Genomic DNA, 21,540 nt, shown 5'->3' with positions numbered 1-21,540 from the left:
ATCTGTTGACCAGATCTTCCAACCTTTTCTCCTTAAACTTTTTTTCTACATCTTTCAAATTTGTAGCTTCCAATCTAGAAGCATGTTCCTTGTTTACTGCATAGGTTAATTAAGAAATGCACACAGATAATGAACACGAATAGTAGAACTCCTTAGATTATTCGCATATGCCAACAGATTACATAACTAGCGATAAGATAAGATGATTTACAATGATCCCAGACAGGGCATAAATACTTTCCGCCAAACCTTCCAGAAGAGGTCCATCAGCTACAAAACAATCCTAATCTACCCATCGGGCCGTCGGCAACAAAATCTTTACCGACGACAACAACCTGTCGGCTACAAAATACACAATCTGTCGACTACATCATCCCCCCCAAAAAGAAAAGTCGTCTCCTAACGACTAAAAAAATAGGAGACAACCTCATACAGTAAAACAAAGAAACACTAAAGAGAAGGTGGTGCCCCTGAAGAATACTGCTACCGACGCAACTCATAGACCTGCTCCGTCCGGATGCTCAAATCCTTCTGTATCTGTGAATTAACCTCGACAACCTCCTTCAGGAGAAGTGCCGCATCCATAGCCTACTTCCTTGCTACCTGCAACTCTTGTTCTACTGCATCCTTATCCCGTACAGCCGCTTCCTTATCCTGCAGTAACGCTGCCCTTTCAACTGCCCAAGCTGCCTACTGAGTGGCCAAATCCGTTGCTAACTTCTCTCAAGCCTCCCTCTCAACCGCCAAAGATCTCTCGACCGCAATCCTCTCTGCTGCCCTGTCCGCCTCCTCGCGCCTACGAGCATAATAAATCTCCTTATACAGTGCCACAATCTCATGTGCTAGCTTCTCCAATGGAGTATTACGCGGCCCCAACTCCGGCTCACTGGTCCAATCCGCCAACATCTCTGGTGTCTTGATTGCTGGCCAACCCTTCTCCTCAAAACATGAACGGAACCGCTGTGGACAGATCTCCCTGATGAAAGCTCGAACCAAATGCCACTTCCTCCGCCAAGTCATAGCCTGCAGTGCCACATCATGTCCTTTCCTTAGCACAACCTTCATAGCCCTGAGGTAGTCTCTGCACCTGTCCTCATCCGACCCATAATCCTCCTTTGCAAAGCCCTCCATCTTCCATTCGGCATCACGATTTTGTTCCTCATTTGCGAGGAGCATGCCCACATCCCGTGCAGCCTCCTCTGCTCTCAATGCAACCACGGCCTGTGACACCCCCACCTTCTAAGGCTCTGGTCTTGTAGCTGATACACCGAGGTGCCCGAGGGATTGGATGGACGGACCAACCTTGGCAGGGATAAGTCGGAACTGTTGTCTCAAGAAAGCACTGGCTCTATCCATCACCTTCGGCTCTTCCTCTGCGGACTCCATGCTCTCGTCTTGCTATGCTGGCTGGGCTAACTGGACTGTCTTTACTGGCTCAGCGGATGCTAACAGGGAAGACGAAACAGTGACGACTGCATCACAATCAATCACCTCCAAGCGAACCTGGGGCTCAATCTCCGGCACTAGTAATTCTTGCAAGGCTGGCTCCACTGGAACAACATCTGCTATGCCTGCGGAAAAAGTCTCTCCTAGAGTGGATGCCAGTGTAGCAACAGCTGGCAGTGGGACGTGCTCTGCTACTATCGGAGGGACATCTGCTATGGCCGGCGAAATCATCACAACTGGTGTATGGCGCTGACCAAAAGGGGGAATGTGTGACGTGGAAGCGGACAAGTGCGCCGAAGTTGACAACTGTGACGGGGTGAAAAATGTGGGCTCACTATCTACTGGTTCGTTGCCAACCTCCGCAGAAGTACTCTCTTCCTCATACTCCACCCCGCTGCTTTCTAAAGTTTCCTCCCGTCCGTTGTCAATGTCCCCATGCGCTACCTGCAATCCCTGAATTACCTTTTTCTGTCCCGCGGCTGTCCCACCCATGTCCAGATGTCTCCAATAAAATATAAGAGGCTCTCCCTGTGCCAACTTCCCCCGAGGTGGCGCTTCAAAATCATCCATGGGTATCTGATTAACCGCTGCCTCCAGAAACAAGCCAATTGCATGATATGGCATGAAGAAAGTGCAGTGCTGAAGCGTCATGAATTCCTCCATCCTGTCGGCAAGGACTGAAGCCCAATCATACACCATACCCTGCATGATACCATTCATGAATACAACCTATGGTAATGCAATATCTGAAGCTCGAGTCACACCTGTCAACCTACTCTTGATCACATCCATAATGCACCTCCAGTGACCCTCCCGAATGAAATCTCTGCAGAGCCCTCTACATTTCGACCCCTAAATCACTGAATCCATCTCATCAGGTGAAAGATCGCGGCCCACTAGTCGTATCCAATGTTCCTTCCTTTCCTGAGAGAGCTTGCGGTTCTTAATTTCCACCTTCTTACCACTAGGGCCAGGGATGCCTAAACCCCTAGTAAAATCCCTTGGATTAAAGGACATCGTCATCTAATATGTTTTGTACATAAATGTACTTGTTCTACTATGCCGACTATATGTCTTTATCATAGTTCGCAAAACTGATTCAAATAACCGGATGGAGAAAATTGGAAGCTGGATGGCCCAATATACGTGCCCGTACCAAAATCTGCTTAATTTGGTCTGCCTCCGAGGTCTCCAGCCACCATTTCTGGCATTCGCTGCCATTGAGACCCTCAAACTAGACAGTGAGATGAGTGAGTTCCTCCCTGACCTTCTGTTTCTTATTGCTAGAACCTGACAAGCCTGCAACTCGGATCCCAGAAGCCAAAACTCTTGCATTTTTTCCCATATTCGCCACCAGTTGACTCTTCCACTGGTTCTGTTTGCCTACCGATTCCTTTTGTGCATTTATAGAGTACCTCCTTCTGTTACTTTTGTTTGAATATCCCTTCAGCAATACGCAATACTTCCTCTTGTCCACGGATACAACAATAAGATTCTCACGCCACGGGAAACAGAACAGAGAATGCTAGTGAATAAACAGGTTATACGTATAAGAAGAATATTGGGAGTACACGCCCCAACATTGGTCATGGATCCACAAGAACCGCCATCACTTCTTCCATGCGGGGAAAATCTTGCAAAGTATAAGTAAACTGATGTCCACGACAAGCGGGGCCACTAACGTCTGCAGAAGCGAGGGAACCCAGCCGCAAAACAACAAAATATCCTTGTGGAAAGATAGGGGCCAGGTTTTACCATTGAAGGTCCGTCTCCAAAAACCCGTCTAACTCCCAGATCGCAATTGCAATGAACAACTTCCACGCCTTCCGTAAAAACCTGAACCTACAGAAACTTGAACCCCTGACCTCAACAAACTCCTGTTGACTGTATCCCTACAATCTATACGGTGTTGTCCCGTAGGCGAGCGCATGTCACAACTGATGAAGCAAAGCCGTCTTCGATCACTGGTCCATAGTGCCTGGAGATCCACTAGACAAGTCTGTTGTGTTACGACCATTGGAACCTGCACCTGTTCAGCATCTTGCATGAAGACAAGACAAGCACGTAGAACTATAAAATCTCCGCAAGAACCAAACCACATCCACGGAACTATAAAATCTCCACGAGAACCAAAGCTTACCGCTGAAGGAAGAAACAACTCCACGGAAGATGAAGCTTCCCACAAGAAGATAGGGAGGTCTGCGGAAAATCATCCACGCTGGACAGCAACCCGCGGGATGATGTCCGCGGAGTAGCAGCCACGGGAGTTACTCCCGAGATTATGCCCACGGGACAACTTGCCCAAGAAGCAACACACCTGCTAGCACACTCACTATTTTTATTTTAATTTTTTAATTTTTTTTAAATAATTTTTTTTTTTTTGAACAAAATACAGTTCTTCAATTTTGGCTCAAGGCGTCGCCATTCCAGAAAGTCATTTGGTTCTTCTGTGACGACGGCGAGGTCTTTCTCGCATGATAGATTTTTTAATTGGACCCATTGACTGCATGAGGTACCTTATGCCCATCCAACGTCCACAACTTTATTGCTCCATTGTCGCTGACCTCCGTATCTAGTAGGGTCCGACGCATCTAATCTTGAACTTCCCCGGTTTGATTTCATTGCAGCCATTGTACTTCAACACTAACTGCCCGGGCTAGAACCGGCTGAGTTTCAGATGCTTATCATGCCAAACCTTGCGTCTGTTCTGTGTCACTTCTATTACCCACTACGCCAACAGTCGCTTCTCCTCGAGCTTATTCAAATTATGCAGCCACTCCGTTAAGCTTTCGACGTCACCTAGCTTGTTTTCCAGTGCAATTCACAAGCTCGAAATCATGAATTCTGTTGGTAGTACCGTCTCCTATCCAAACATTAACTGGAATGGTATGTGCCCTATCGTCACCTTGTACGCCGTATGGTAAGCCCAAAGGGCGGCGGGTAAGTTTTCCTCCCAATCTGCAACTTCAACCACGCAGGATTTGTAGATGATTGATACAGGATTTTATTTGTAGCCTTGGCCTATCTGTTTGCTCTCGGGTAGTACGGACTCGACAATGAATGACAAATCTTGAATTGGGTGGTGAGCAGTCGAATGACATGATTAACAAAATGTCCTCCCCTATCACTTGTTAGCTGCAATGGAAGGCCATACCTGGTAATGATCTGCTCATAAATAAAATTCGCTATGCTCACGGCCGAGTTATCTAGTAATGCGCGTGCCTCCGCCCACTTGGTGAGCTACTTTGTTGCGACAATGATGTATCGGCACCACCTAGCCTTGCTCACCTTCAGGGGTCCAATGAAATCCAATCCCCACCGCTCAAAGAGTTCCTGCGCGTGGGATGGGTTAAGTGGCATGAAGTCTCGCTTGAGTAGCTTCCCGGCCCGTTAGCAAGTGTCACATCCGACGACCCATTCCCTTGCGTCGTTGTACACCATCGGCCACTAGAGTCCTGCGAGCAATATCTTCCACGCAATGGTGTCAAGTCCCATGTGTTGTCTCACTAGACCCTCATGTGCTTCTTTTAACACCCGCGGTATCTCCTCTTCTAACATGCACCGCCGAAGTATATGATCCGGTCCCATTTTGTAGAGCAATCCGTTGATCAACTGAAAAGTACAGCTCCTAATTATCAACTTGGGCCTTTCATTTGCTGGCATATCACTAGGAAATTGTCTTGTTGACAGGTATTCTCCACTACTCCTGTACCAGTCTAGAAGTACTGCAATCTGAAACAGCTGTGCATCAGGAAAGTCATCATTCACCCCTTCTGCCGGTTCCCCTGTTTTGATCCACGACAGGTGGTCAACACTGACATTTTTCTTCCCCGGCCAATGATTTTGAAAGTAAACTCCTGCAACAGAAGTAGCCATCTGCTGATTCTCCCTTGAATGACAGGTTTATTAATCATGTACAATAAAGCCTAATGATCTACATAGAATACAAACGGTGTGGTGAGCAAGTAATGACGGAACTTTTGCACAACGTAGACCATTCCCAGTGCTTCCCGTTCAGTCGTACTGTAGTTCTGCTCCGCTTTTGATAACAGTCGACTAGCAAAGTATATTGGATGATCTAACCCATGGCTGCCCGTCTGTACCAGGGTTGCTCCGATCGCATAATTTGAGGCATCAACATGCACATGAAACTCCTTATTCCAATCGAAATATGCTAAGATGGGTGCAATAGCCAGTCGTACTTTCAACCCTTCAAACGGCTCATCCTGTTCTTTGTCCCATCTGAAGGATTCTCCTTTACAGGTTAACCTGTCCAACGGGTATGACACCTTGGCAAAATTTTTGATAAATCTCCTGTAATAGCCTATATGTTCGAGAAAAGACTTTACCTCTGTCACATTAGTAGATGGCTGCATTTCTAGGATGACTCTCACTTTGTCTAGGTCCGTCTTCAATCCTTCCTTACAGACGATGTGTCCGAGCAATCTTCCCTACGGAACCATGAATCTGCACTTCTTGGGGTTCAATGCCAATCACGCCCTGCGGCATCTCTCCATACATTCACCGAGTGCTGCCAGGTGTCTATCTTCCGCACTGAATACTGACCAATCGTCGAGGAATGCTTTGAAGTTGCCCACGGACATCTTGTCAAAGATGTGCAATATAATCCTCTAGAAGGTTGCCAGCGCATTGCACAATCCAAATGGCATCCGATTGTATGCATAGACTCCATCTTCAACGACAAATGTAGTCTTTAATTTGTCCTCCTCCGCTACAGAGATCTGATTATATCCGGAGAACCCATCCATAAAGGAGTAAATTTCATGTCCAGCAACCTCCAGAATGCTGTCTGTAAATGGAATCGAAAAGGGATCCTTGACCATGACTACATTTAGGCATCGGAAATCCACGAATATCCGAATCTGGGTGGTGTCTTTCTTCAGTGAGATAACTATAGGTGACACCCATTCACTTGTCTACACTTCAAAAATAATTCCGGCCTCCAACATCCTGTTGATTTCTTCCGTGACCCATGCCGCGTAGTTCTTGTTCATCCTATAGAGTCACTTCCGTACAAGTACTACTCCTTCGATCAGTGGAATGCGGTGCACACACAACTCCGGCGGTACTCCCTTCAGGTCCTTGTATGTCCATGCAAATACATCATTGTATTCCAGGAATATCTTGAATGTTGCCGCTTTGAGTACAGGATCCCAATTATCTCCTACCAGAATGTTCTTCGGTGCTACTTCATCTCCCAAATTCATTGCTTGTAGTGTAGCTTCATTATACTTGATTGTCTCCCCTTCACTGAATGCATGGGCAGGTGTAACATCCAACGGTGCATCCCCCTCATTTACCTCCATGAACTCCTTTGGAAATTCATCCCCCTTCGGACCTTCCTCAATCATTAGTACATTGCAACTCTGGAATAGTTTGTAATCCTCTATTTGCCAGTGGTAGAGACCGTTGACCGAATCCAAGTCATCATTTGTTGATCCTCCGTCCAATCGCAAGACTCCCTCTCCATCTAGTTCCATAGGTTGTCTTCCTTCATCCTCCTCTCCCTCGGAATTTGATGGCAGGGCCTCTTCCCCGACCATTTGAGTGTGCAGATCAATAACAAATTGCCGGCCTTTACTTTCGAGTGACAAGATGTTCTTCCAATCGTGTCTTACTCTGGCTTGAATAAGCCATCTGCGGCCAAGGATAGCATCATACCCTTTTCTCTTCAACGGGGTGACGACAAAGTCCAATAGGAACGACTATGTGCCAATCGTCATCGGTTGTGCCATGAGTATGCCCAAAGGTTTAATGCCATGCTGGTCCGCTGTGAGCAACTGAAATGTAGGGGGCCACAATGTCAGTTGCCCCAGCTTCTTCCAAGTCTCCTCGGGTAAGACATTTACACCAAACCCTCCGTCGACTATTGTATCTATGAGAACATGTCCGAGGATCCCCATCTCGACAACCGTGTGGTGCAAGCCAGATGTGAGGGCTAGCAACATTTGGTCTTCTCAGCCTGCATCAGTTTCCTTCCCACTACCTTGTTCTCCTGATATCCTCGAAGCTGGTGCAATATTTGTGAGAGCAGATCGGAGCTGGAGCATCGTGAGAAGCAAATCATTTATCTTGACTGGTACCTCTGTCTGCAAAATTTTCCGTACTATGTTTTGTTCCGCAAAATTCCTTGCCGAAATGCTAGTGATGTCCTTCAACCGAGATGTTTCCGCTTGTGATGCATTTTCAATCTCCGCCCGCGCTTCCGCAAATTTCCTCTGCCGGGTCCGAGTACTCTTTCGCTTGCCTTCGTGTGATTGCCAACACCTCTTCTTCAGCTGTCCCAACAATGATTAAGTTGACTCCGAATTTTGGACATTTGGCATTGTCATGGTCGCCAGGTCCACACCATCTGCATAATAGTTGGGGTGTATTTGCAGTTGGGCATTCCAGGGCAAGGTGCCCCCACAAGTTACATGCGCGGCATTGTACGATCAACCGTTTGTTCGCATCATACTTGGCTTCTGCTGGTATTGTTAGTGTTATTGTTTGCATTGTTATTATTATTCTGCCAGCGTCTATTATTCTTGTATCCTCCCGACGTAGCACCAGCATTATTGGTATTTCCGCTACTGCCTGACGGGGACGCCTCCTGTGTAAGAAGTACCTGCAGAGATCCTCTGGTCTTCATGTTAAAGGGACATTCCTTGGTCGAATGGCCCATGATCTGAAAAATGTCACAGAATTGGTTCTTTGGACAGGATCCTTTAGTATGACCATCGGTCTTACACTCCATACACCACAACTCACTGCCCTTCGTCTCCTTCTGCATATTTTTAAATTCCTTCATCATGCAGATCATGTCTTTCTGTAGGGTGCGGACCTTCTTACCACTGCCTTCATCGTCCCTGCTATCTTCTCCAGAAGGCTCATCATCATCCGAATCAGATGAGCTAGTCTTCTTCTTCTTCTTTGTCTTCTGTTCACTTTCGAGGTTCAATGCTCTGTTATAGGCTTCCGTGTATGACAATGGCGGCACAATTTTCATTTTCTTCCGCAGGTTTGGGCGTAGACGTTCCACGAACCACCTTTTCTGAAGTCCATCCGCCGGCTTATTTTCCATTTTGTTTATCAAATCTTTTAATTTCCTGGCGTAGACACAGACAGTTTCGTTCTTCCCTTGCTTAGTATTGAAGATCTTTGCTACAATTTCATTATCGTCACGCAACAATTGAAATTAGGCAGAAACTCCTTTTTAATGTTATACCAACTATCCAGCTTCTGCGGATCTGTATTAGTAAACCAATCAATTGCCACGCCCCATAGGGTGTCCGTAAATTGCCTCATCCAGTCGTCTTCATGAGTTATCCCATTTGCCTTCTAGATCGTTCACATGTTTTGCAATGTCGAATGGGATCGGTCGTACCATCGCCATCAAACTTCGGCAATTTCTCTTTTGGTCCTGCCATCACAATTGGTTTTTGTAAACAGACATTGCTCGATCTTGCAACACTAGCGATGTTTACTCCCACACCGTGGCTTTGCACTCCCACACCGACGGACTATTCTCCGACACCGGCGGTCTCAACAGCTATGAACCTTGGTGAAGAAGGGTCTTCTGAAGTTGTCCCCTGCGGAAGTATATCCCGAACGAAGAGTTCACTCCACGCTCTTGCTCCGTCAGCACTCCAAGCCGTGCGAATCGATGTTCTTTCATCTAGATTCTCTTCCCTCGGCAAAAACAAATTCAAAAACTCCTCCTATGCTTCTTCTACCAGTTCCACCCGCTGCCGAGTTTCCTCCAATAATTCTTCCATGCTCTAATTTCCGTCGGCAATCTTCTGGAATCTCCTTCGGCGTTCGGCTTGCTGTGCCAAAATTAAATGTTCTTGCATAGTACGGATTCCATCTTTTCCCTTGGCCTTATTTCAATCCTTGTTAAGCTGATTTGGCATTAATCTTCATTCCTCCCACCTTCCAGGTTCATACGGCAACGGCGCCAAATGTTTACTGCATAGGTTAATTAAGAAATGCACACAGATAATGAACACGAACAGCAGAACTCCTTAGATTATTCGCATATGCCAACAGATTACATAACTGGCGATAAGATAAGATGATTTACAATGATCCCAGACGGGGCATAAATACTTTCCGCCGAACCTTCCAAAAGAATCCTAATCTACCCGTTGGCCCGTCGGCAACAAAATCTTTACCGACGACAACACCCTGTCGGCTACAAAATATACAATCTGCCGACTACATTCCTTAAAACCTTCATGCAGCAACTGCAACTGTTCCGCACTAGTCAATGATTCATCCACTTGTATCTCCAGAAGTCCATCATGACGGACCTTCACCGTATCATCCATCAACTTTGTGTCTGCAAATAGGATTTGATAAACTCCTTGTAGACAGAATAGTGAAGGATATCACCCAAATGAAGCTTATGCGAGGTAGTTAACTGGGTAAGGTCCACCTGACCTTGTCTCATAGGTACTTGCAATACCTTTGGAGTAACAACCGTTTCAAACTGTATTTAAAGACTTAATAAATCAGAAATAGAACCTCCGAAGGGTCCAAAAGATTCACCACCTAGCTCCACACTCTTTTCGTCTTCAGCCTTCTTTTCCACAGCCATCATTTCCTTAGTCTTCTTCTTCGCCACATTCATCTTCTTCTCCAGAATCTATTCTGAACTCATCTCTAGAACTTTTTCTATATTCTTTGGTTCATTTGTCTCCTTTTCTGGACCTAGACCAACACTTGTGTCTTCAGAAACACTATTTACAGTTTTAACTTCAATTTCTAGAAGAGAGGGGTCAACCGTAACATTATTTGTATCAATCTTCTTCAATTTTTTTGCTACTTATGTTCTTTATTCTTCTATACAGTTGATCAATCTTTGATAATCATCCAAATCCTCACCCATAAGGGAGTTAACCCTTTCTTTTGTTCTGAATTTTATGCCAAGTGTTAGGGCAATCTTTGCTTTGTCTTCGTGAGACAAGGAACCACATACCTTATCCAATGCATATCTCTTGATACTCACTTCTTTTAATATTGCTTCCTTTCTCCTTTTACTCAAGGTTTCCTTTAGCTCTTTCAAAAGTTTTTCAGATATATCATCTATAGCCATGTCAAAATTAATCATGTGCTGGATAATAGCTTTTTCTATTGTCACCTTGTCTACTAGAGGGGCATGCGTGTACAATCTAGCAGTCATCTCTAATGCAACATGTTAACTGATAGCATTCACCAAACTATTAAAATCTATAGGTTGATAAGAAGTATCAATTAGAGGATCATTTGTCTTCTTCTATCCCTTCTCCTTTCCCTTCCCTTTTTCCTTTTCTTTCTCTATTTCCTTTTCTTTTTCTTTCTCCTTTTCCTTTCCTTTTTCTTTTTCCTTCTCTTTCTTCTTTTCAACAGGTGTCTCTGTCGGAGAGACCTTGGTTTTCTTTCTCTATATGAGGGGCACATTATCCTCTTCATCTTCATTCTTCTCTTCTTCTTCTTTCACTCTTTTGTTTATTTTCTTCATTTAAAAAATTTGTTTCTCCTTCTCTTCATCAGTAATACAGTTTCTCACCCAATCTTCCACAATCATTTCTTCCAAACCTGGTTTTGCTTTTGTGGCCTTCTACTTAGGTCTTTGTCCTTTTTTTTCTACTGTTGCAGCCTTCACTGGGGTTCTAGAGGAATCAATCTTCATCGCCAGATGGGAAACAAAGGTGGAACTTGTTCTTCTCTGTGCTTCAAGACACCTCAATTTGTTTGGCTACTTCAAATTGATTCTTTAAGTCCATGATTGTCTTCTCAGATATTTCACTGTCCTCTTGAATTTGATTTCCTTTTCTTGAGTATCTTGATTTCGTCAATAGCAATAGTAAGTTCTTCCTCAGGATCTACTACACCATCCTCCTTGTATAATTACCACAATCGAAGTATTTAATTGCATAGTTACCCTTGCACTTGTTGGATACTCTATTGAACTTCTTCACAAAGTAGGCTTCTTCCTCATTGCTTGACCTTTCATTTGATGTTGGAACTTTGTTCTTCATCTCCCTTGATGCCTTGAAGGCAGCTTCTCACTTTGATGTTGTTCCATTTTCTTTCCTCATTTCACATGCTGATAGAATGTCATGCAACTCATCCATCTTCAAGGTATTTAAATCTTTCATTTCTTCGATAGCTCAAACTTATGCATCAAATATCATAGGGCAAGATCAAAATAATATTTGCATAAAAACTTCTTCAATCTTTTCTCCAAACCACAAATAGTGTTTACACCTTCGTTGAAATGGAGATAGTAGGCAAAAACAATTTCTTCTTCCTTTGTCTTAAGGCTTTCAAATTGACTTAGTGAATTTGGAGCATGGCCTTCTTCACTTTTTCGTCTCCTTCATTAGTCTTTTGAAGCTTATCCCATATTTCTTTTGCTGATGTACACTGAATTACTTTGACTAATTTGGTTTTGATTAGTACACTTAGGATTGTATTCATAGCTTTTGCATTGTTCTCGAATGCTCTTTTTCGGCTGTCAATAGGAGTAGATGGTTGTCATCAGTAAATATTGAGTAGCCAACGGGTTGGTACCGTCGGTTATTGTTATGTAGCCGACGGGTCCCTTCGGAAAGGTTATTGTATATCAGCTGATGGGCCCCTTCAGGAAGGTTCTTGTTATGTAGTCAATGGACCCCTTCAGGAAGGTTTTGCAGAAAGTATATATACACCCTTTTGGGTCATTGTAATCATCATCATAAGCATAATGTAATGTCTTTGGCATATGCGAATAAGAAAAGGAGTTATGCTGTTCTTATCTATTGTCTGTGTGCATTAATATATTTACCCCATACGGTAAACAATGGTGACCCAAAGCCTTCCACAATTACTTTCCATATATCAAGTCCATTGGCCATCAAATAGGTGTACATTCTAAACTCAAAAAACATAGTTGTTCTTGTTAAAGCATGTAGCTTCGGTCCGACAATAACTGTGACCAGCATATATATACATATGTATATATGTATACCAGTATGATGCACATACTATTATATATATATATATATGAAACAATGCACTATTGAAACCGATGATCTAAGATCATTTCAGGCATGATCAAAACTTATTTTGATTCCTTTAATTTTAGATCACTATCGATCTATATTATATCGGGTTACAGTTCACAATGAATTGGTAATACATGATTAAGACTTGTGTTAAGTCTATACAAATCGGGTTTGTTAAACCATCACCCAATAGGTGTGATTGTGAATGTTCATGTCTCCACTTGGAGACATGCCCATTCACCATCACACCCCTCCGTGTGATATGTATACTTGATCTGCCCAAATAAACAAGGCATCGAAATCAATTAATGCAAGCACATCAAAGGATCGATTTACATTCCAAGTTCAAGAGCATTTTATTATCTCTGTTATTTCTGTACTAACATATATAGATTCTGGAGCAAATCTATTCTTTGACATAAGTGTTCATACTTGCAATAAAATTTGTGCATCAATCAGCATCGAATTTGAAATCTGGTAAGAAACTTTACAATTCCCATCAACCAATGAAGCTCATCTTCAGAAAAAACACTTCTTGGCTCATTGTGTTTGTTCTTAAGACCTATCCTTCAAGCAGTTGGAATTTTTCGAAGGAACAACAATTGAAGAAAACACACACACTTCTACTAAGAGGGGGGATGAATCAGTATAAGAAATAATATTTTCACCTTAAAACTTTAGCAATTTTATGTAATCATAAAGCACTGAACAAAGCATCCACACAATTAAGATCTAACAAAAGGAACACAAGATGCACACACAATTTTACGTGAAAACCCTTGTGAGAGCAAATCATGAAAAAATATTGCTTGTTTTAGAAAACTTCTTACAAATTCATAGGCATCACCCCACATGAGACATTGGTCCCCTCCATTGAGATCCAACTCATCAATGAGAGGCACCAACCTCTCAATCTCTTCGAGTAGAAGGCTTCAACCTTCAAATCTCAAGGTAATAATAGTGTTTTAAATCTGATCTAAATTATCTTAAAATATGATCACATCAACACTATGTCATGTAATACTTTGCTCTTAAATTTGCAACACACTTCCACTCAGATCTGCAATAGAATCTTCAATGAATGCTCTCAAATCTGAAAGATATCTTCGCAAAATTATATCTTACATCTGCTCTAAAATGGTCTGTTTTTATTTCATAAAACTGCTCTTCTTTTGTTGTAGCTCTGCTCTTAAAGAATGAATGATTTCAATGTATTGATAGTAAAATGAACTTCAAGTGAGCTCTGTTTATATCTCTTCAAATGTGATCATTCACCAAAGGTTAAGGCCTCTCAACAAGGTCGGCCAACAATTTTTACTTAACTATCAATTGATGAGCGAAATAGAGGGGCTCTATAATGAATGTTTCATAAGACACATCTCTGAAGGTTTTGCAAATAAGGTTACAAGCTAAGTGGACTTAACCTTGGAAGAAGCTCCCTAGTTAAGTGTGCTTGAGTTGGAGTAGTACAGGAATGGGTAACCTCCTAGAAAGTCTTGGTGCTCACCTCTGTGAGCATCACCTAGAAGCAATGAGTGATGAGTGCTCCTTTCATTCTCATGAGAAATGGGTTCTTGTGAACCATTATTCATGGAACATAGGGACAATGAGTTTGACTCAAAAATACATGCAGAATCCTAATAGCAATATTACAATTTGACTTGTTCTGGAAAATATATCCTACTTATTAATTGATGAGCTAAAAAGGCTTTATAATGAACGGTTCATAAGGCACAACACTTGCTAAACATTTTGCAAATGAAGTTGCAAGCTAAGTGGGGCTCTCAACAAGGTCATATATGTGATTGGCCGACTTGGTGCATTTGATTTGTGTTGTGCATGATCGTGACGTGGATCAATCTTGGGATGCATGAGGACCTATTTTGGGTCTTGATTATTTATCCTATGTGCATTTAATGCTTGTCGTAAGATGACTAAGGCATTTTTTATTTCTTTGAGTTTCTAGATAATTCTATTTGTAATAGCTTGACTTGTGGATGTGCAAGTATAAAAGAGGGGTTTGGGTAGAGTTGTAAGCATTCGCTGGTAGCAAAGATTCAAGAAGGAACCTGGAGTTGCAAGTTGTGAGCACAGCTAGCAACTAAGTGTGGACTTAGGAAATAAGAAGATTGCTTAGTGGCTTGCGAGCACAAGCTTAGATCTTGCTTGGGGTTTCTACCAGATTGTTGTGTTGTTACAAATCTAGGCTAGCTAGGATTATTGGATCTTGCAAGATCTTGCAGAACTATTACTTGTTTTGTATTTGGATGTAACCAGGAAGGCCTTACAACCCGACACATGGGACGTGTTGTGTTTTTTGTTGTGTGGTTATTGTTGGGGGCTTGGACCTCTCCTTTGGGGATTCTTTGGGCCTTGCACTGCATCAGTTGGCATCAGAGTGAAGGTTGATCTGGTGGGTGATTTGTTGCTTTGAGTTTTTGACGTTCTTGGAAGATGCCTCCGAGAAGATTGGACCCTAGGGCGATTGCAAATCTCTGTGATGCTATGGAGACTAAGATTTTAGAGAAGGTTAGATCAAATTTCAAATTTGAGATGGAGTTGATGAAGAATGATATGGTCAACAAGATCATGAAAGCTATATCTGGTGTACTGACGAACGTGGGTACGGAAGATGGTTATGAGGAAGTTGTTGAAAACTTTGACGTTGCTAGGACTAGTGGTGAAGAAAGAACCGATTGTATTGAGACATCTGTAGAGGACAAAACTAGTCAGTTAAATAGGTCTGAAGCTTAGTTGAAGCTGAAGCATAATGGATATTTCTAATTTCTTGGGTACTTTGAATCCTGAAGACTTGATTGATTGGATTGGTGAATTGGAAGACTACTTTGAATTAGAGGATATTGGTGATCTACTCATAGTGAGGTTGGCATAGACTGAGTTGAAAGGACGTGCTGCTTTATGGTGGAAAGAATTGCAGTGGGATAGAGAAGAGGAAGGTGAAGTGAAGATCACTAGGTAAAGATTGATGGTGACTAAATTGAAAGCAAAGTTCATTTGTGTTGATTATGAACTTGAATTGTTTAAGAAATTGTAGATTCTGAAATAGAAGGATGTCTATGAAGGATTATACCAAGGAGTTTTACAACTTAACAATTAAGTCTGGACACAGAGAACTTTCTAATGAAAAGGTGGCTAGGTATATTAATGGTTTGAGATTCAATATTCAGGATGAAATTGGTATCATAGAGATTGATTCAGTTGAGGATGCTTATCAGTATGATCTAAAAGCAGGAGATAAGTTGAAGAGAAGACATCAAGGTAGTTCTCGAGCGAAGGAGAAGAATGATAACTCGATGAAGGATAAACAAATTGTTAAGGATGAACCAAAACCTATTGAACAAAGGAGAAGAACAAGAAAAGGTGGATTTAAGGGTACTTGTTTCAAATGTGGAGAAGATCACAGATCTTTTGAGTGTTCCTAGAAGGTTGGTGATTGTAGAACTGTTGTGGTGAATGAGGTTGATCACTCGGTGAATGAGCCCAAGCGGGAGGAGGAGAACTTGTTGATTCTGTGAGTGTTGTTTGGTAAGAAGGTACTGGAACCTTGTCAAAGGAAGAATTTGTTCAAGACTCGATGTAAGTCTGAAAGTAAATGTTGGAATGTAATCGTTGATAGTGGTAATATTGATAACCTAGTTGTTGAGGAGATGGTTGAAAAACTTGGCTTGAAGAGGGTAAGCCATCCTTGTCCTTGTAGGATTGGTTGGTTGCAAGATGAATATGCTTTAGAAGTGAGGGAGCAGTGACTTGTTGATGTTTAGATTGGGTAGTATATTGATCAGGTGTTGTGTGATATTGTGGACATGAGTAGTTGCCACATATTACTTGGTAGACCTTGGCAGTATGATTGCAAGGCAATGCATGATTGTGTCAAGAATGTATTTACTATTAAGAAGGGTAGCAGGAAGTTTTCACCAATTCCTTTGCAGAATGAAGCGCTAGGTAGGAAGAACCTAAGTTTTGGTAGGTGAGTTGAGTTGAAGGATTCTCATGGGATTAGAGACCAGCGTGGAAAATAGACCTATGGAACTATGAGGAAGGATGTGAAGAGGACAGATGTGAAGTTGTTTATTGCTAGGAAAGAACTACGAGGAAGGATGTGAAGAGGACAGATGTGAAGTTGTTTATTGCTAGGAAAGAATTTGCAAAAGTGGAACAAGGGGAAGAGTGTACAAGTAGAAGATTTGGAGGACATATATGTGAAGAACCAATTCAGGGTTTATATGTTGAATCCTGAAATATGTTCTAGCTACTAAGAACATCTTCTTGCACCTAGAGTGTCTTATGCAGGAGCATCCTCAGGTAGTTGGCATTTGTGTATGTTGGAGTGGGTTTGACCTTGGAGTTGGCGAGCTCGGTTGAAAAAGATGATGCTCGGTCACCATTGGGGTAGTTGCTGGTTCTAGTTTCACCAAAGAAACTCATTGACTAAAGGAGCTCAGTGATGCTTAAGGTGCTCAGTTGATGATCTGCTCAATGGAACCTGTGCTCGGTGGTGCTTGTAGGAGCCTGTGGACGTGCTTGCTCAATATGCTCGTTGTATGCTTGGCTTGCTCGGTGGTTTGGCTCATCGAATGGTGATCTTGGGAGATTTGATCAGCCGACTTGGTGCATTTAATTCATGTTGCGCATGATCGTGACGTGGATCGATCTTTGGATGTATGAGGACCTATTTTGGGTCTTGGTTATTTATCCTATATGCATTTAATGCTTGTTGTAAACCGACTAAAGCATTTTGTATTTCTTTGGGTTTCTAGATGATTCTATTTATAACAGGTTGACTTGTGGTTGTGCAAGTATAAAAGGGGTTCGGGTAGAGTTGTAGGCATTCAACGGTAGCAAAGATTCAGGAAGGAATCTGGAGTTGTCAGTTGTGAGCAAAGCTAGTAGCTAAGTGTGGGTTTAAGAAACAAGAAGATTGCTTAGGGGTTGCGAACACAAGTTTAGATATTGCTTGGGGTTTCTACAGGATCACCGTGTTGTTACAGATTTGGACTAGCTAGGGTTTATTGGATCTTGCAAGATCTTGCAGAACTATTACTTGCGAGATCTTGCAGAACTATTACTTGTTTTGTATTTGGTCATAACCAAGAAAGCCTTACAGCCTAGGACATTGCATGTAATCAATTCTTTTATGAAATGAATAAAGAAGTTGAGTTTGGTATCAGATCTTGTATCTTGTGTTGTGTTTCCATTGTGTGGTTACTGTTGGGGGTTTGGGGATTCTTCGTGACTTGCATTACGTCAAAAATAAACTGCAAAAAGCCACAATTTTTAGGATAAAATCGAAATAACCAAACACGATCTTTGAGGTGGAAATTTGATCAAAATCCAACATGATTTTTGAGATGAAAAATCAATGAAAACTAGAAAATACGAAGCTTCATTTTTTTTAGGAAAAATGGTAAAACTCAACATATGATTTTTAAGGAAAAAATTATAAACCCACAAAAGAATCCCATGCAACTTTGCAAATTACAAAATTAGAAATTTTTCGAAGGAAAAAAAATGAAAACCCATCAGAAAATTTTAAAGGAAAAATTTATAAAAAACCTATCAGAAATTTTCTAAGGACGACAAAACACAAGACTTCACATGGTAAACTAGCACATACAAGCAACATGCAACCCTCAAAACACAGAAACTTTTGCTACAACCAAGAAATCGCAAGATCAAAACCCTTTACCAAGCTTGTGATTCCCAGCAAAAATCCTCAAAGACGAACTACAAAAGTTTCATAAAATAAATCCAACGATTTTTATTTTTAAAAATCGAAAAAGAAAATTTCTCAAAAAAAATCCAGATCAAAAGAGGCTCGAATTTTCCTTAAAAATTACCAATTTTTACGAAATCCCAACAACTTGCTCTGATACCATATTACAAATTATTTGGTAAAATACTTGCTTGTTATTAACAGTGATCAATAGATCACTATATGCAAATGAATAAATGATGTTTCCTTAAGAAACAATTGTAAAGAATAGAAACATTCTAATCTAGCTAACAGTTAACTAACTAAATATTAGAAACATTATAATATCTACAATAGATTACAAATAGATAACTAGTAAATAATAATAGACAATAATAGAAACTATCTATTATCGTAATAAATTAAGCACACTTTAAATGTAGTACTAGGATGGGTGACCTCCCAAGAAGTCCCAGTGCTTCACCTCTATGAGCATCACCTAGATGCAATGAGTGTTGAGTGTTCCATTTATTCGTATGAGAGATGGGTTCTTGTAAACCACTACCCATGGAACATGGGGCAATCAATTTGACTCAAAAACTACACAGCTGAATCCTAATAGCAATATCATAATTTTATTTATTTAAAATACTCTTTTCTAACTCAATTGACAAAAAAACTAGTCACAAAAATGTAGGTCAGTAAAAAGCAAGCCATGAATAAATAGGTTGACGAAAAAGCAACCAGCATAAATAGAGGTTGCTGCCCAAAAAACAACTTGTAAAAAAATAAGTCCGCCAAAAAGCACGTAAAGATATTCTCCAAAGTATAATATTATTTCTACTTGAAATAATTCAACTTGAATGCTATAGATTGGCCCTTTGATAACAATGACAAAATCTTGCCATCTTTGACTTTAAAGACAATATTCCAACATACATAATGAGCCAATATATACAAAGTACACCCCAAAGATTGAGATAAAATTGCAACAGCATGCTCCATCCTTCGGGATCTTGCTTCAGCATCTACATATCCCCTCTTTTTGCCATTCTTCTCCATGCCTTCATCTTTCAAGATTCAATGCCTCTTTGTAAAGGTTAGATATTCTCTCCACTTGACCTTGTCGTGTGTATGAACCTACAAAATAATCACAATGCATCCCCCAAAGAAATCAACTTGCCCTAATACCCCTCGATCTGTTTAACTGGAAGAAAACTTCTTAACCAGATTAAATAACAACAGATTGCCATAGAGGTAGAAATTGAAAGCAATATGACTGAAAAGATAAGCAAATTGAATGCGATAAAATCAAACCTTGGATTTCATATAAGATCCTTTTTGGAAACGAAAAAAACTATTCACTTGCAATGGGAGAGACCAATGAGATACATGATGTTTCAGGATTCAAATGTATAGTTTTACATCAGTCTAGACACAATAAGTATAGTTGGATCATTCTATATCACAAAGTTAGGCTATTGTAACCACTCATATAATACAAACCAATATGATACGATTTACAGAATCCTATCTCTCGAGAACATGAATAATCTACTTGACACTCAGCTCAATAAATGGCAACCTGAATTTGGAAAAATCATATCACATGATGCATTTTCACTTAAAACAAAAGCTACTATAGGGTGTGAAATATATATAATTTCACTTAAAAACCATCACGTTAATAGTTTAGAATTTGTTTAGTATGATGAATTTTTAGTATGAAAAAATGTCATTGGTACAATGATGACTCATTTATGGATGAATAACCCCATGTTTTCATGTGATTGCTTAAGTGCATTTTATTCTTAAATTTAAGCAGTTGAAGTGTTTCCATGAAAATTTTAAACTGTGTAAAAGGGATAATTTAGAATATTTTCCTATTTTAGTGAAGCGGCTACTATTTACAAACTGAAAATAAACTGTGGGAAAATGGGAGTACTTAAAATAAGCTGTGACTACTTATCGTAGCTCCACAAATATTTTTCCTATTTTTCACTATTTTGTTTATATTCCTTACTCAAATTTGACTTCCACAAATTATTATCAACAAGACTTTTAAGATATCTGATTTAAAATGAAAGAAAAAAATGTAAATATTAATGGACCGCCAACTCCACAAATATTCTTAAAAAATTGAACAGCCACTGCTACCTATGCCGTGATACCAACCCACTACGGGGTCCAATCCCAAATAAACAAAATTGGCATAAACTTGAAAATATTCAAAGAAGGGATTAAATACCTTACGCACATTAATTTGGGTCTTTATGATACACAGACCTCCCCCTTGCTTCACACGTATGTTCAGAGAATGAAAAGATCCACCTAAGTTGAACCCAGTGGCAAAATTGGACTATTGAGTCAAATGACAACCATTTTAATTTCAAACAATAGAAATCGTAAGGTAAGTAATAACTACACGAACCCACTAAATGGAATACCTGTGAAAATAAACCCCTGCGTTTTGAGAAGTGGCAGAAAGGAATGGATCTGACCTACTTAATCCAATCAAAATTCCTGCAGTAAATCGAGAAAATGTAATCTGAATCGGACGGTAGATCGCCTGCCATGTCATTTCTGAATCGATCAGGTGGCAGTCTTCAGTACCTCTTGACCGCTGAGAGTGACCGATTAAATTATTTGTATGGGAGTAAAATATAGAAAGTAGAACCTTCTAACACTTACCTGGTCATATTTCACTTACTCTTAAAAGTTGAATCAACGAATTAAATATTTTAATAACTTATGGAGGCCAAAATAGTCGATAGGACCACCTTAAAAAACCATACACCTCAAAATAGGGTGCCAAAATTTTAGGCCCTTTAAAATTGTTTCTATATTTCCGTTTTTCAATAATGAACTTTGATCACTAAGTTTGTTGTCATGTCTAGTGTTTTCTCAAAACGAGTACCTAAATTGTCTGCTTCTAGGATATCTTCGTAGTTGGTGCAGATGTCATTGTATGTTGGTCACTCCATGATAAAATGTCTCTATCTCTATCACTCTCATGTTGCAAAATAAACATATTTTGTCCTATCACTCTATTGTAAGTATCATCCATCTACCTGTTTCACACCTCAAATGATGAGAACTTGTCCTAAGCTATGTTATGAGCATTTGAGCTCTCCACTTGATATTTTTCCTTAGGTATGTGTTGAGCTATTGTTATGCACGATGCTTAACAATAGGAATCCTTTTGAACTCCTCTCTTGAAAAGTTAACCTAGGATCAACTCCAAGGTTTCAAGCGATCTTGTGACCCACTAGAATGTGCTCAATTGAAGATAAATGTATTTGTTCACAAGTAGGCATTTGTTGGTTCTGACCAATTTCGGATAAGATG

The 21,540-nt window shown here is 40.8% G+C and overlaps 1 protein-coding gene across 13 annotated transcripts in view; it reads right to left on the bottom strand.

Moving 5' to 3' along the window:
• LOC149575725 (delta-aminolevulinic acid dehydratase, chloroplastic-like) overlaps nucleotides 1-20,671 on the bottom strand; it is an 81,773-nt gene extending 61,102 nt beyond the window's left edge. For 3 of the 13 annotated variants that reach the window (XM_089815510.1, XM_089815505.1, XM_089815506.1), the window contains exons 1-2: nucleotides 20,640-20,671; nucleotides 20,450-20,551 (exon numbers count right to left, since the gene is read on the bottom strand). The gene's annotated coding sequence lies outside the window, so the exon portion shown is untranslated. Of the gene's footprint in view, nucleotides 1-20,440 lie in introns of all 13 variants that reach the window. The other 10 variants (XM_089815508.1, XM_089815504.1, XM_089815507.1 and 7 more) reach the window with 5 other exon arrangements.
• Between the last annotated feature and the right edge of the window lie 869 nt (nucleotides 20,672-21,540).

The sequence above is a fragment of the Cupressus sempervirens genome, chromosome 2, assembly GCF_028749045.1.
Source record: "Cupressus sempervirens isolate cs-2001-9-10 chromosome 2, ASM2874904v1, whole genome shotgun sequence".
In the NCBI taxonomy this organism is placed as follows: Eukaryota; Viridiplantae; Streptophyta; class Pinopsida; order Cupressales; family Cupressaceae; genus Cupressus; species Cupressus sempervirens.
Note: the sequence above shows the minus strand (reverse complement) of the source record. Positions and strands in the feature narration are given on the sequence as shown.